This window comes from Natator depressus, chromosome 2, assembly GCF_965152275.1.
Source record: "Natator depressus isolate rNatDep1 chromosome 2, rNatDep2.hap1, whole genome shotgun sequence".
Taxonomy (NCBI): domain Eukaryota; kingdom Metazoa; phylum Chordata; order Testudines; family Cheloniidae; genus Natator; species Natator depressus.
This window is the reverse complement of record NC_134235.1, coordinates 104,869,097-104,882,273: the sequence shown is the minus strand read 5'-3', so window position 1 is coordinate 104,882,273 and position 13,177 is coordinate 104,869,097. Positions and strand designations below refer to the sequence as shown.

Genomic DNA, 13,177 nt, shown 5'->3' with positions numbered 1-13,177 from the left:
TCCCATTGCCATTATACCAAGAACCCCCAACAAGCCTCTGTGCATCCAGATCTTCACCCCCCAACTGAACCACCCACACTCAGATTGCCCCACACAGAACCCTCTCAACCCACTAAGTCCCTCCACACTTGGGTCTTGCCTTGCTGAGCCTGCCTGCCCACACCTGGTGTACCTGGCACAAAGGGGCAGGGCTCTGCGGTGTTTCTGGGGCAGGCCCAGTCTTTGAGGTGTGTAAGAGTTGGGTACAGACTCACCACTGAGTCCGTGTCCTGGGGCGGGAGCTGCACAATGATCTCTGACCTCTGTGCAGCCAGTGGCCTGTGCTCCCCAATGTCATGCTGTAGCCTCTACTTTTATTTGGCAAATAAAATTTGCAGAATTTTGCAGATCTTTTATATCTTCTACACAGAATTTTTATTTTGGTGCAGAATTTATAATTTTTTGGCATAGAATGCCCTCAGGAGTATTCTTATATTCTTTCTTCTTACCTCCCACACTTTCTTTTCCCCCTCGGCTACTAATCTGTCTTGTCTTTCTACATTCACCTTCACTGCAGCCCTTATGCAGACATTATCCCTCCCCCCACCCTTTGCTCTTGTGTTGCCCTCCCCTGCTGTGCCTCTCTGCTGAGTTCAGTGTGCTGGCAGTCAAGTGAAATATATGAAAATTTGGAGCTCTGAAGTGCTGTCTCAGCACTCCAGGGATTAAGACTTTTAGTAAATTTCACTTTGCTGCTTGGAGAGGACAGGTAGTGAGCTCCCAAATCCATGGGATTTATGGAAAGTCTGTGCCCACTAATTGTATTTATTGTCTCATGCCTTGAGATTGCTGTGCTCTTGACATTTAGGGGCTGAGAACTGCTATAAAGAAACAGCAAATATTCTTTTTTAAATTGTTGTTGCAATAGGTTAGAATTACTTGGATCTGGCAGTGTACTGCCATCTGTTTTTGTTTTAGTCCTACTTCAGTATTTTCAACACACAAATCTGGAGTCCCCAGATTTCTTTAACTCCTCTCAATCTGATTTTAGGCCTGGGTATGGTGGAGACTCCATGGGTGCTCCGGGGCTGAAGCACCCACGGGGAAAAAATGGTGGGTGCCTCTCTATCAGCACCCCCTTAGTGCTTCCCGCCTGCCATGATCAGCTGTTTCACGGCATGCAGGAGCTTTGGGGGGAGGAGCGAGAATGCAGTGTGCTCAGGGGAGAGGGTGGAATGGGGCACAAAGAGTGGGGATGAGGGTAGGGCAGGGTGAGGACTTGGAGGAAGAAGTAGAGTGGGGGCAGGGCCTGGGGCAGAGACAGGAGTCGAGCACCCCCCAGCACATTAGAAAGCGCCTGCGTGTGCAAGTCTTATTGGTTGAGTGATTGCTTCTAGCACTGGCCAACAAGCAACTGACCATAGCAGAGAGGCTGACGTTATGTTTGATCCCGAGGGGAGAATTAACGTAAGGTTTTTGTGTGCAGTGTTGCAGGGCTCTATTTTGCCATCCTTCCTGCTCAGTTTCATTTATTTTAATTTAAATTTGTTTTTCTGGATCCAAAAAGTACCTATCACTCATTCTAAGTGCTGTGCAATACACTAAACAAAACTAAGAATAATTCCAAGCTGCCATTAAACACAAACATAGACAAACTGTGCATCCAGAATTTCCAAATAACAATTGCACAAGAAAAGAATAATTATAATCCCATTATCTTTCAATCAGAGCTCCAATCAAAAACCTGGGAATAAAGAGAAGAGAAGAGAAGATGTGCTTGGAAGGTTAACACATCCAGGCTCTACTGGACTGAGGCAGGAAAACAGCTTCAGAATCAAATGCCCTCATATGGAAAAGGCCCTACCAACACCTCTTCCAAACATCTACTCTGAGGCTGTTCCAGTTTGATCACTTCTGCTGATTGTGACACTGACAATATAACATGGTGTACTCCGGGGGAATTCTGCACACAATATTTTAATTTCATATTTTATTTGTCAAAATAACACAATATATAGCCATGCCAGTTTCAATTATTTTAGTAATTTATTTCAAAATACCTGTCAGCAAGTATGTAAAAATACAGACACACAAAATTCCCTCAGGGATAGAGTTAAAGAAATCCCTATGACAACCCAGTTCCTGTTTCTCTGACCCCTCCCTCCCCAGAGCCCAGGGATCCAGAGGGAGAAACAGCCTGATGCTGGGTCCCAGACTTGGATGGAGTTTCTTGAATGCCACCTCCTTCCTTCAGGGCATGCTGAGAACTGCCACTGCTGGGAACCCTCTAGCTCCCTTCCCCCCTCCCTGCTGCAGTGTCTTCTATTTAGGAGATGGGCTCTGCCAGGTTCAGCGGCCCTTAGTGAAAACCAGCAGCTCTGCAGCCCTTTTCTGTGGTGGTGGGGTGGGGGAAGGAAATTCAGCACACTAATTTCTGCACAAATTCTGCTTTGTGCAGAGTTTCCTTAGGAGTAATGGTGATAAGAGGTGGTGTCCTAGGTAACAAGGTCCCAAGTCACTTAGGACTTTATTGATCAAAACCAACACTTTTTAACTTTGAAGTGGTGTTCAGTAGACAACCAGTACAGGACAATGTGAGTGTGAAACTGGTAGGAGTACTAGCACTGCAATTGCCTCAACATAACTATGTTGGTGATGCAGCTGTTCAACTTTCCTGCTGCCTGGATGAGACTGGGGTTGGATTAGAGTCAGCTGACTGAATCCCTTTCTGGATCAGACCAAAGGTGATGCTGGTTGTCTGATGGGGGAATAACCCAAGGAGATGGCTGTGGTGATAGCTGTCACTGACCAGGAGGGAATGACTATCACCTGCTACTGAAGTTTGCAATCTAGGAGTCCTAGTAGTTCCTTTGCCACATCTTGATGATCTGGTGGCTGAGAATGCTTTTTTCAAACATTGCTTGGCAAGGAGGTTGCAACCTTTTTGCTTATATGCAGGCCTCCATGCTTTTTTTCTCTGTTATTTCAGTGCACTATAGCTGGGGCTACCTGTGAAGATCCCTCAAACTTCAGCTAGTGCAGAATTTTCTGTCTACTTACACGTGTTTTATATTCAAATATATTAGTTTTTCTTCCCAGGCTCCCAGTTTTTTTTTCTGGGGTGCAATTAAAGGTATTTTTAAAATCTGTAGAAGCTTGGGTTCTGTCTACCTCAGACCCTTTTTTTGTATTCTAGCCACTTATTTGGGACACGGTGGGGGAAAGAACGTTTTCTGTGCAGAAACTGCTACTCTGGAATTCTTTCTCCTCTGTTGGAGATATGCCATGGAAGTCAACTACTTTAGGCTGTTGCAAAGCCCATTTCCTGTGCAGGGAGCTTTGAGGGGTGGGAATGTGACTGTGGTTTTGCGTGGCTGGGAATACCAGTTACATTGATTCAATTGATGTATAGATGTGTTTTTTTTTTTTTTGTAGTAACTTTTATGTATGTGCCTTGAGGCCACAGGAGGAACATTTTTGTACATTGAAGTAATATAGCAGTGTAAATGAATATTCTCAAGTGTCTTTGATTAACTGATTGCCAAATAGTATAGTATTTAAAATCCCAAATTATATCAAATCTCAATCCCGGTATATCAAATTGAAATCCCTTAAAATGAGGTATACTTTGACTGCAGGTCTATATAACCCACAACAATGTTAGACCCTAATTAATCCCACTTTTGTATTCTATTAATTTAAAGAATTACAAAAAATCCATTAACCAGATGAGACAGGGACTTGCAAGAGTCTTGTATTTACGCTTCGAGCCAGGGTATTGCATATCTGTTGGGTGGGCCTGGTTGAGACAGATCTATATTCGAAATGTTTCAAGTAGTTTTGCATTATTGATGGAATAATCTGTCCTTTTATTTCAGGGCCTGTCAAACTGATCAAATAAGGACACTTACATCTGTTTGTTTATTGATAGAGGCAAGTTGTCATCCGTTCCAAAACTGGGGTATCCTATATTAACTCCCATCAGTTAGTGTTCAGACTTTTGTCACACTGTCTGCATCAGGTTGCCTTGAATAAAGATTAGGTGAGTGGTTTGACGATCTTCCTAAACTTTCAAACTTGTATGCCAGTTCAACAGCAGGTTTGTGTAATTTTAATTGCCCATCTCCCATTTCATCCCTACATCATGAGACTAAACGTTTTTCAAAGCATGAAGCAGGCAAATCAGCATGCTGCCATCTTTAGTAAGAATAAGTAAGTAATAAATAAAATAGATACAAAACTGGATTTTCTGAAGGTGGGGGGGGGGAAACTGAAATGAATATGCTACCAGCTAGAACTTGCTTTATTCAAACAAATCAGAACCATCAGTTTTGTTTGGTGCACATAACAATAGAAGTGAAGTACACAGTAATACCTTCGGATATTGTAGCAATAATCAAATTCACTAGATCAGTAGAAGAAACAATTGGCCAAAAAAGACTGCTAGCACACTTTTATTTCTATTGTTTTATAGCATTTTGTGAAGAATAAGATTAGGATTTGCATTTATGGACAGATTTTTTTCCCCCAGCTTTACTTTTCTAGGTTCCATGCTCGACTGGAAATAAGTGGCAAAGATATAGTGAACTGTGGTGGTCAGGGGAGTAGTCAGCCCATTGTGAAAGTGGTACCTATAACCTGATCAGAAATATTACAGTAAGCAATTCTATGAGCTATTGAAGTCTGTCAGACGAGTAGTAGATTACCTCACTCTGAATTTTGTATGTGACAAATTACTGGGTGCACTCTCCCCTCCCCCATTTCCAAAATAGTTTGACTTTATATATCAGATCATGTCCTACTATGTCTGTTGGACTGACAGTGTTTAGCACAACATAATGAAGTCTTACCCAACATGACAACATCACCCTTTTTTTTTCTTGTGACTTGGTACTTGCCATTATTTGAGAAGGCAAAAGTTGCTCTAAAATATAAGCACTAAAGCAAATTATAGTATTTCAGCACTAATTACTATACATCAGTCATATCTAAATTATTTTTATTAACTGGGCCTACATGTAGATATATATCATATGCAAAGTAAAAACCTGCTTATAATTAGTGGAAAAACATTGACAATCATAATATGGTGCAGAGGTAGGAGGCAATACAGTGGGTACTTGAGATAACTGGTCTAACAACTGGCATGGAAAGGGATAGGAATACAAAAAGTTTTAGAGGAATTTTTTCAACTCTTCATTTTAAGATGACCAAAATGCTGAGGATTAATTCATTCTATGCTGCTCTGTGGCTATGGAGTAGCTCCATTGCCTTTCTGCAGTCCTAAGTCGCTGTGGGGAGGAGGAAAGTGAGGGAGGGGAAAGATGATTTTTGTCTTCAATCTGCATGACTACTTGCAGTTGGTGTAGAAGGTGAGAAAAGAAGGATTTGCTCCCCCTATCATTGCACAAAGTGCAAATCTTCCCTGTCGTCCCATCTTTTTGTCTGAGCAGATCTATTTTTCACTAACTTCTATCAATAGTTAGTGTTTTTTTCCAAATATTAGCTTTTTCTGATGAGTAATTGATATTTTTATTTTTCTGGCTAAGCTCTGCCCACTGAAACCAGTGGCAATCAGGCATACGTCTGATACAGAATTCAGCTCTTGGTCTCCCATATTAGGTTGCTAATCATAAAAATAATATACTGGGGAAACTTACACCTATAAGGCCAAATTTTCAAAAGCAGTATCATGTGCTCAAATTTGCTTCATGTTCTTGTGTGACTAGTCTTTGCTTGCTGAGAATGTGGATTTGTACATGCAAATTGTGTAGTCACAAGTGCCCCAAATCAAGCATTCAGATATCTGTAGGAGCAGTAACTTGGGGGTACAAATATGAATGCACAAATCTGGGTAGCATGAAGGCATTTCAAAAATGTTGCTCAAATATGCATCATAAATGTCTCCATAATTTTCTCTTTCCCCAGAGAGGGGGTGGGTGTGTGTGTGTGTGAGAGAACTGCCCCTTCCCTCCTCGCATTTCATTCTTTCAGAAACTGAAAGAAATCCAAGTTCTCATCGCTTTAAAATGGACTGCGTCCAGGGGGAATCAGTGCTCTCTTCTCATTATTTATCTAAAGGGCTACATACTTTACAACATATAACTCTGCTGTTAAGAGGAAAGAGGGGGCAGGGGTGCCCACTTTAGAAAAAGAGGCCCTTTCCACAATGATTTCATGGTGAATTGGGAGTGGGGTAGTGTAAAGTCAGGCAAGCCCACACTGTTCTCACGGACCAAATGACTAAATGTGGGAGAGGAAAAAGGAGTCTGGCTGCATCCCCAGTTATGATCTGGCTCTGTAGTAGAATCAGTCTGCTAAACTCATTGCATTTTTATGCAATTTAGTCTGAGAGAAAGGAGAAGATCACTGAACCCTGACCCAACTGTGAGATTGGAATAACAACTAGAGAGACTTAGAGCTACCAACATTTGAGTCTCACAGCATTTAAATTAAAATAAATATTTAGTGTGTTTTTTCTTTAGGATCATCTCATGCAAGATTTATTAAATGCCAGTGTTTAACTCAAGCGCAAATGTAGCTTTAATTAGAAAGGATATTTTTACTTACTGCTGCACAGCATCATTAAATGGTGTTTGTAACTGAGAGTTATGAGCAGCTATGTCTAATGATCTGGATCAGACATTCCCAAACTGTGATCCATGGATCACTTGTGGTCTGTGGTGAGTTGGCTGGCCACATAGTGGAGACCATCATTCTTGTTTCCAGCCAATAAATGGTATTAAAAGAAGTGAAAACACCATTACTTTTCTAATGTTACTCTTCCAAGTAAGCCAGTGCTATATTTGTTAGAGCTATTATGTGTTTGTGAATGGGAGCAGGGGGTGATCCAGGCAATCATGACGGGGTGGAGTGGTGGTCCACAAGACATGGTATTAAAGATGAAGCCCTCACTATGAAAAGTTTAAGAACCTCTGACACAAGGCAAATGACTACCTTTTTAAAAAAATTTGTATTACAAATTGACCATGAATAAAGTTCCCAGTTTGAAAATATTTTAGTATTTGTCCTACACTAATACATGTATATTAATGTAATCACTCCTACAACAGGTCTTGTGTATATAAGCAGGGGAATAGTCCCGCTATTGTAGGGAACTTTCCTGGCTTCTGCACTACCCCGGTGAAGTGGGCTAGCGAAAGGATCTGAGGCCTCACTCTCACTTCCTTTAGCCAGTGGTCTCCCTGCCCTTGAGGACTCCCCTTCCACTCTCCTGTCTGGCAGAGTCCTCCTAACCCCAACAAGGCTGGGCCAGGATTCCTGGGGGTCTCGACCCCCAACGCTGCTGTGGTCACCTAGGATAGGGGCTAGGGTGTCTCCACTCCGGGGTACTCTCTCTGCACTGGGCACTTCTCTGACCCACTGACCATTACATACAATTTAAAGCAAATGCAAGTTACTTAATCAACAATTTTAAAAAGAATAAGGAAAAATGGGAAAGGTTAAAGGAAACACATCACCCCGCTCTGTGGCAGGGCACATCACAAACAGTGTCTCTGGAACGTCAGGGCAGTTCAGTCTGTTCCTTGTAGGTCCCAGGCCTTCTTCTCAGGCCCTGACTGTGCTGCAGGGATGCTGTGGGTTGGTGGCCTCAGGCTGTAAGTGGTAGGACCCTTCTTCCCAGCGTTGTCCCCGCCCTGTCAGGGTTATGATCCAAGCCTGGCCTGCAGAGCCCCTTGGCTGAGGCGTCTCCCTGTGCTGGGCCCGCTGCCCAGGGTCCCCCTCGCTCTCCCTAGCTGCTCACCGCACCCAGCTCCACCACTCGGTCTCAGCGCTGCTGCTCTACCTCCAGCTCCCTGGGCTGCTTCTTTGGCCCCTCTGGCTCTGGTTGCTACAGCTCTGCTCTGCAGGCTGCTTCTGTGACTCTGCTCCCAGCACTGACCTGCTTCCTGGGCTGCTTTTCTGGCCCCTCTGGCTCTGGTTGCTGCAGCTCTGCTCCCAGGACAGGGTCTGCTCTCTCTGGGCTGTGCCTCTGGCTTTGGGGCTGCAGCTCTGCTCCCAGGACAGGGTCTGCTCTTTCTGGATCTGGCACAGCTCAGCTCCCCAGCTCAGCTTGCGCCCCTGCTTTCTCCTTAGCTCGGCCCCACTCTGTCTGACCCAGGCAATTCCAGCTCACAGGGAGGATGGGACCTCCCTGGCCTCCTGACTCCCTGATTAGCCTGCCCGCCCTGTCGTTCAGGCTGACCTGGAGCATTGGCCTCTCCCCATTGTTCCTGGGGACTATCAGTCTCAGGGTCCTGATTTCCATAGACCCTTCCCCTTTTAGTACTGGGAGCTAGCCAACCAAAACACCCCCACTGAATGTTAGTAAGGGGGCAACAGTCTCCTTACACATCTTGATTAGATTCACATCATCTTTAGGCCCTATCCCAACAGTACTACCTCAGATTTGTTTTAGAAATAATATTTACGGTGACTTTTCCAAGGGTATAGCAGAAATCTGGGATATTCTGATTGTCTTTTTTTAAAAATCAACGTGGGGAGAGGGGAAAATGGGTGGATAGAATACTTATTTGTGGATCCAAGATGGGATAATTTTTGTTCTCTTTCTCTCTCACAAGGAAATAGAAAGCAGTCCACAAAACACAAAGGTCCGGCCAACTTCTGTTTTTATATAGGTTTCTTTAGGAATTCCAAGACACAGCACTCACCTTTTAAAGAGCTGTGTGCATTTCTTCCATATTCATTTTGTTTGGTGTTTTCTGAATTCTTTGTATTATGTTGTCAGTCTCTAAATCTGGAGGATTTTTTCTCTCTCAATAGAATAATAGAAATGTAGTGCTGGAAGGGACCTCAAGAGGTCATCAAGTCCAGCTACCTGCACTGTGGCAGGACCAAGTAAACCTAGGCCATCCCTGAGAGATGTTTGTCTAGCTCATTTCTAAAAGCTTCAGTGATGGGGACTCCATGACCTCCTATTCTAGACCTTAGAAAGTTTTCCCCAATATCTAACCTAAATCTCCTTTTCTGCAGATTAAGACCATTACTACTTGTCCTACTTCAGTGGACATGGAGAACAATTGATCACCCTCTTTATGACAGCCTATCAGGTTCCCCTGTCAGTCGTCTTTTCTCTAGACTAAACATGCCCCGTTTTTTAAAACCTTTTATCATTTTTGTTGCTCTCCTCTGGACTCTTTCCAATTTGTCCACATCTTTCCTAAAGTGTGGTGCACAGAATTGGACACTGTTCTCCAGCTGGAGCCTCCCCAGTGCTGAACAGAGCAGGACAACTACCTCCCATGTCTTACATACAACACTCCTACTAACACACCCCATAATCTTATTAGCCTTTTTTGCAGCTGCAGCACATTGACGACTCATATCCTGTTTGTGGTCTCCTGTAACTCCCAGATCCTTTTCAGCAGTACTACCACCTAGACAGTTATTCCCCACTTTGTAGTTGTGCATTTTATTTTTCTTTCCTAAGTGAAGTACTTTGCACTTCTCTTCACTGAATTTCATCTTGTTGACTTCAGACCAAGCCTCCAATTCATCAGGATCATTTTGAATTCTAATCCTGCCCTCCAAAGTGCTTGAAACTCCTCTCCTCTCAACTTGGTGTCACCTGCACACTTTTTATAAGCACACTTTCTACTCTATTATCCAAGTATTAATGAAAATATTGAGTAGTACTGGACTCAGGACTGATCCTTGCACAATCCCACTAGATACGCCCTCCCAATTTGACAGCAAACCATTGATAACTATGTTTTGAGTATGATCTTTCATCCAGTTTTGCACCCACGTACTAGTAGTTTCATATAGAACACATTTCCCTAGTTTGCTTGTGAAAATGTGATGTGGAACTGCATCAGAAGCCTTACTGAAACCAAGGTACATCATGTCTACTGCTTCCCCTTTATCCACCAGATCACTAATCCTATCAAGAAGTTGGATTGGCATGACTTTTTTTCTTGATAAATCCATGCTGGCTATTCCTTATAAACCTGTTTTCCAGAGGCTTACACATTGTTTAATAAATTTCTCCAGTATCTTTCCAAAGGTATCAAAGTTAGGCTGACTGGTCTATAATTCCCCAGATCCTCCTTGTTCCCCTTTTTAGAGCTAGGTACTATGTTTGCCCTTCTCCAGTCTTCTGGGACTTCTCCTGTCCTCCAGAAGTTCTCAAACATAATTGCAACAGCTCGAAGATTGCTTTAGCTGGTTCCTTAAGTACCCTAGGATGAATTTCATCACGCTCTGCTGATTGAATATCTCTAATTTATCTGAATATTCTTTAATGTATTCTTTCCCTATTCTTCCCGCCTTAGTGGTTGGTGATGTGTTGAGTATCTGGTTCTACTTTTTAGTGTAGACAAGAAAAATAGGCATTAAGCACCTCAGGTTTCTTGATGTCATCAGTTATTAGCTCTCCTTCCCTGTTACGTAGAGGACCTACACTAGGAGCAAGAGAGACAAAGGAAAGTGTATTTTAAGAACATCTTACTGCCTTTTGTCTCTTTAAAGGTGTAACTCAGAAAGGTGAAGGCACAAAACTATTTTGTCCCTACATACTTGTGCTGTTTTGTACTCCTCCTTATCCATTTGACAATGCTTTTACTAATTTGTAGAATTCCCTTTTGATTTTCATGTTATTAAAGAGCTCCTGATGGAGCCATATTGGCCTCTTACAAAGGAAAGAGGAAGAGTAGTATCAGGATAGTTTGCAGTTGTGCCTTTTAATATTGTCTCCTTGAGGAACGGCTAGTTTCCCATTGGAAGAAAACCCAAGGGGCCTTATCTTCCAGTTCTTTTTTTTTTTTTTTGAAGTCCATTATCCTTATTCTGCTGCTCACTCCTTCCTTTCCTTAAAATCATGAAATCTATCATTGTATGACTGCTATCACCCAAATTGCCTGGAGTGTGAAAGGTTAACTCGCTTCTGTTACCTGAGAAGAATTAAGACTCTTTCAAATTGTGAAGATGCTTACTTTTATTCTGATTTAAAAGGATGTTTTATGAAACAAATGTCTTTTCTAGGATAACAGCTGGTTTCAGCCTTCAGGTTCTAAGTGTTTTCACTCTCATTTGCTTACAAGCAGCTGGAAGGGTGTGTAACCTGGGTGCTTGTTTAAGACGCTGATGTGCCTTCTATGGATCACACAGAACTGGCTTCACTGAAAAGAATACGTTAAGATTGTCAGGGATTCTTTTGAATAGGTTAAGCCAACACCAATTCCTTTTGTTGAGAAAATGCTTTATTCTCAAAGTCTCTCTGATCTTCTGTACAACAGAAAATGCTGTGTTCTGCCATTATCAGAATGGCTCTATAAATGGGGAAAGGGTTATGGTGTTTTTTTCCCCTGGACTACATTAATTCCAAGTGTATGTCCTGACAAAAAGAAAAACATTTATTGAATTTTTGTTACACTAATTTATAAATAGAGGAATCCCTTTGAGTTGCCCAAACCTTACTGGAGTCGTCAGTCTCTCTTCTCCTCCCCCCCCCCACCCCCCCCGGCACCCCCTCCGCCCCAAGTGATGTGCATAATATAATTTTTCCACCTGGGTAGACCAGAGCTAGCAACTGAATGCATCAATAACAGGAGAAACAAAATTCAATTTCAAGCAACACCATAAAATATTTTCAGTAACATGAGACATTATAAGGAAAGGTGTAACGTTCAGTTGACTTATTTAAAGGAATATATATTGGGTAAGCCTGTGTATTTTCTCTTAGCTGCCCACACCGAGGAGGGGAGATGCAGAAGGGGGCCGAAGTTAGAAGTTCTAGGCCTAGGATTTGACTTTGCACAGGCAAGCAAACCTGAGGTTCAGCTGTGATAAATGGACATTTTTGGCCTTCAGTTTCCCCTCTACTGTGCATTTCATCGGTTTCTGGTTATAACAAGGAGAAACTCTGTCTCTAGGATAGGTATCTCTTTAAAATGTTGGCAGTTTCCTTCAAGGTTTAAAATATATTTATTCAAGATATTTCCTTTAGGAATAATTCCGAGCGGAAAGGAGGCAGAGGGTGGGAAATTGTCTCTAACATTGGTTGTAGTGAGAGCCATTCTCAAGGTGCTAAGAACAACAACAAGGGGGCGGGGGGAATGGTAGCATTTACCTGATGTTTTGTGGATGCACATCATATTAGATACTGGAGAAAAAATGTAAATGATAACAAATGTAGTATGAAACAATGTGTTGTGTTTATAAAAATGTATTAATTCCCTTTTTCACAAATGAAGCTAAAATGCATGAAAATTTAAATATTTAAAAGTATAATCATGCTTACAATTTGTTTGCAATAATTAGCATGCCTGCAGCCATTTTGCATATTTATAATTTTTAAAATATTTTCTGAGAAATTCATTCTTATGGATAACTGATGTGGAGCTGCCTGCTGGGTGAAGTGTTAATTCAGGATGCAAAAATCCTTAACTGTGTATCTTGCATCTTGCCAGAGGTTTAAATGTACCCTACAGAGGTTTGCTCACATGGACAATATATATTGAAGCCTCAACTGAGCCTGGAGGACATGATCTCTCATGTTTTATTAGAGGCCAGTTAACACCACACTATTGTGTGCTAGCCCTTCAAGACAAATGTTCTGTTAACTGTTCATCAGTGGGTTTTCAGGTACGGATTGTGATGGTACTGACTGCTAAAGTTGACAGGCTGTGGTACACACCCCTTATTTGCAATTTTATATATTCAGCCTATTTACATTCATATTTAGCTTGTGTGAAACAGGCACTTGTGGTGGTTCTCTCATAAATAAAAATAACACTAGGATGCTATTGAGGGTTATATGCCCATTATCTTAGGGTTATACAATTCTTGGCTGTCCAGTGATTTTTGTTCACTTTCTCACCTCTTCTGACATCACTTGTGTTGTATGACATTGTTTTTCATTTGATTCTCACTAACTGGAACATGTTTGGAGAGGTTTTTTGGGAAAAATGATAGACCCTTGCAATCATTTGGGTATATGGATTTAATAACATTTCATTTCAGTAACCACAGTGCAACAACCAATTTTTCATCACTTCTGTTCGGGAGAAAGTGGTCCTAGAGCATATTTTTTGTTCTTGCTTGCTAAGTGGGTTTACACAGTACAATTCCTCCTTTTTGGCTGTGTTCTGCCATTATACCTTCTAGACACTAGACACAGATATGCTCAGGCTCCTCACAGTGACAGACACCTGCTACTTTTAAATTTGTGTGTGAA

At 42.1% G+C, this 13,177-nt stretch overlaps 2 long non-coding RNA genes across 3 annotated transcripts in view; one reads left to right on the top strand and one right to left on the bottom strand.

Moving 5' to 3' along the window:
• The window catches only part of LOC141982575 (uncharacterized), a 342,639-nt gene that overhangs the window by 75,042 nt on the left and 254,420 nt on the right, over positions 1 to 13,177 (top strand). The gene's annotated exons all lie outside the window — the stretch shown is intronic.
• The window catches only part of LOC141982576 (uncharacterized), a 55,416-nt gene continuing 51,522 nt past the window's right edge, over positions 9,284 to 13,177 (bottom strand). Inside the window, exon 6 of the long non-coding RNA XR_012638127.1 lies at positions 9,284 to 11,335. This is a non-coding gene — a long non-coding RNA (uncharacterized LOC141982576). The remainder of the gene's footprint in view (positions 11,336 to 13,177) is intronic.